Source organism: Hakea prostrata, chromosome 6 (genome assembly GCF_041222555.1).
Source record: "Hakea prostrata isolate BN-2017 chromosome 6, UWA_Hpros_2, whole genome shotgun sequence".
NCBI lineage: Eukaryota > Viridiplantae > Streptophyta > Magnoliopsida > Proteales > Proteaceae > Hakea > Hakea prostrata.
In genome coordinates this window covers 5,116,546-5,119,927 of record NC_142605.1, presented here as the reverse complement: position 1 = coordinate 5,119,927, position 3,382 = coordinate 5,116,546, and the positions used below count along the sequence as shown (strand labels likewise).

The 3,382-nt window shown below is 35.4% G+C and overlaps 1 pseudogene; it reads left to right on the top strand.

Moving 5' to 3' along the window:
• The first annotated feature begins 276 nt into the window (after positions 1 to 276).
• Positions 277 to 2,149, top strand: LOC149012148 (pentatricopeptide repeat-containing protein At2g29760, chloroplastic-like; annotated as a pseudogene).
• The last annotated feature ends 1,233 nt before the right edge of the window (positions 2,150 to 3,382 follow it).

The window sequence follows — 3,382 nt, the reverse complement described above, 5'->3', positions numbered from 1 at the left end:
ATCTATTATCATTTTCATTTTTATTTAAAATAATAGAAAAACCTTCAAAATCCATAATGGACTAAAAGTCCATTGTGGATTATGGGTGAAAATTCATTAGCGGGGGTATACTTGAAATTTTAAAGTTAAGACAGGGTATAACAGTAAAAACACAGTATTTAAAAAATCACCTCTCAAATCCTAACGCAAGCTCTCAATTCCTGCAAAAATTCTATTCAATTCTAACGGCGGCTTCTCAAACCATCCTTCCATGTCTCCAACAGTTTTAACCCTTCCATGGGTCACTCGCATTCTTGTTACCATTCTTTTTCTTTATCTATCTTAGAAAAGTTGCAAAGCACCCATCAATTAAATCAAATCCTCTCCCAGGCTATCATCAACGGCCGCTTCACAGACCCTTTTGTATCAAGTAAGCTCCTTCTCTCTTTCTTATCTGCTGATCTCACCTCTGCGTGCATCCTTTTTTCTCAAATCTCAAATCCCAATATTTTCGCCTGGAATTTCATGTTCAGAGCTTACGCTAGTAGTTCTTTGCCTTGGGAATCGATTACTCTTTACAATTTCATGCGAAAAAATGATGTTTTACCTGATAAGTATACTTTCCCTTTCATCCTAAAAGCTTGCAGCTGAAGCCGATTCCTCGAGAAGGGTCTAGAAATTCATGGGTCGAGTCTTAAATTGGGGTTTGAGTTTGATGTCTTCGTGCAGAATTCTCTTATTTCAATGTATGCAACCTGTGGTGTGATTGAAAATGCACGCATGGTATTTGATTTGATTCCTGATTGGGTCCGAGACTTGGTGTCCTGGAACAGTATGATTTCAGGGTATTTACAGGGGGAATTTTGTGGGGAAGCACTGGAATTGTTTGGTGAAATGATTGGGGTATTGGAGACCTCGATTTAGGTCGGAAAGTTCATGGGTTTGTTATAGTTAATGAGTTTGTTCAGATGTTTTTGTGGGTTCATCGCTGATTGATATGTATGCCAAATGTGGTTGTATACAGATGCTCAGAAGGTGTTCAATAAAATGACTGATAGAAATGTGGTCTGTTGGACGTCTATGATTGCAGGTTATACGCAGTTGGGTCTATTTAAGGAAGCAGTTCAGTTGTTTAGAGATATGCTAATAGAAAATGTGATGTCAGACGAAGTGAAAATTGCTTGGGTTGCTTCTGCGTGTGGACATTTGGGTGCACTTGATCAGGGCAAGCGGGTACATGCATATTGTGAAATTAATCAAGTCGAGATGAACCTTACTATGAAGAATTCATTGATTGATATGTATGCAAAGAGTGGAGATATTAATAAGGCTCTTTTGAAACTTTTCATAAGTTGATTAAACGGGATGTGTTCTCATGGAGTGTTATGATTTTTGGGCTTGCCATGAATAGTAAGTAGACCTGTAAATGGATTGGATTCGGTTCGGATACACACCAATATCCAAATCCGATTAGCAAAGTGCTATCCGAATCTGATAGAAATTTGGAGAAGGCATCTGAATTCGGATCCGAAACTTTATATCGGATATCCGATAATAATCCGATCCGATAAACTCTCCGATTATTGATTGATGATTGTCATTTTTTTATATTTTTTATTTCTGATTTCTATTTTTCGATTACCGATTACCGGTTTTCAAATCCAATTATTAGCCCATTTTTATAGAAAAGTGTTTAATCCTTTACTTTAACCGGATAATTTTCGATTTCCGATTATCCAGCCTAACGATTACGAGTATTCGAATCCGATTATCATCCATTTTCGAGAGAAAAAAAATGTTGAATATTTTACTTTATCCGGAGAAAAAATTTATCCGAATATTATCCAATTCGATAAGCAATTATCCGAATCCAAATCCGGTTTCTTAGCGGACGGATGCGGATATTTTCCGGTAAGAAAAATTCTGGATATGGATACACTTAAACGAATACAAATGAGAATCTGGTGGCAGATTTTGGCTATCCATTTACAGGTCTAATGGTAAATTTCATGAAGTGCTGGAATTATTCTCTGATATGTTATTGTCAAGTGAAGTTCGATTGAATAATGGGAAGTATATTGAAAAGAAATTGCAAAACAAATCATGGAAGCTTATTAGGATAGATGATGAATGCATGGATACTTATTTTCCTTATAAGTGTTTGGTGTAGTTTTAATTTAGTAGACATTACATTGATATTGTAGTAAGTATGATTGTTTTCTTACAAAACTCATAGTTTATATGAATATTGTTAAGTTAATATTTTGTTTGATGCATTTTTTGGTAATTAGTTAATTGTTAATATTTTGATTAATATGATTTTTTTTGTATTAATTTTCATTATTATTTTCTAATAATTTTTCATTTTGACATACCAAATTTATTTTTCATTCCATAATTTATTCTCAATAAATGTCACCAAACCATTTTTCATTCTCGACCAATAATGAATTCTTGTACTTATTTCTTTTAAATAGTCATAATAGAGAATGAGAATTGATACCAAAAAGAGCCTTAGTAAGCTAGCTTTGTAAGCGTTGCAAGCTTGGTTCGGAGGGCACTACAAGAGGACGTGGATCGCCTTTCTCTCGGCATCACTTTCAGCCTGCTTCTGTGCCTTTTCTTCTGCACTTTCATTGCCTTGAGTTCCCTCTCTGCTTTATCTCTTGAATATTCTTTTTCTAGCTTTTTGTGCAGGTAGACCTATGGGACCCCTCTTAGGCCCTCTTCGCACTATAACACCATATTTTGGTGTGGTATTGTGCTTAGATCAGTGGTAGTTCGTTGGGGGTTCAAATCCCTCCTCACCCACAACTGGCCCAAAAGGGAAGGACCTTTCCTTTACCTATGGGGATAGGAAAATCATGATCGGGATAGCGGACCCAAAGCTATGGAACTCGGGTGTGGGTCTTTTGTCGAAATGGAATGGCCTCTTTTGTTTAACATTTCTGGAAAGACCACCTATTTGTTTGTTTACCGGGTTCGGCACGAAATCATGAATAAGCTCTACCAAGGATTGCCAAGCATTTGGTACTGAGTTTCCCCCTCCCTTTTTAGTTAATATGGTTAGGCCCACATATTTGCTTATGTTTTGACTCATAATACAAGCAAGTGTTGATGGCTATTTGGCTTTGCAGAAAAAATTTGTAACTAAAAGAAGTATTTTAATTCCTTTTTCCCCTTTTTCCACCTAAAAAAGTAAAACTAAATAAAAATAACACCCTCCCCTACCCATCCCAAATTTATTCTAATGAAAATTTGTTATGAATAGAAAGACCTTGTAAAACCTTTTTTCTATCATTTATCAAACTCAATTAAAAATCTTTGTAAGAGTTGATTTGTCTTTTATTTATGTTTTTTCTTTTCTTCTTAAAGAGTCTCTAATTTATGTTCATGCATATGT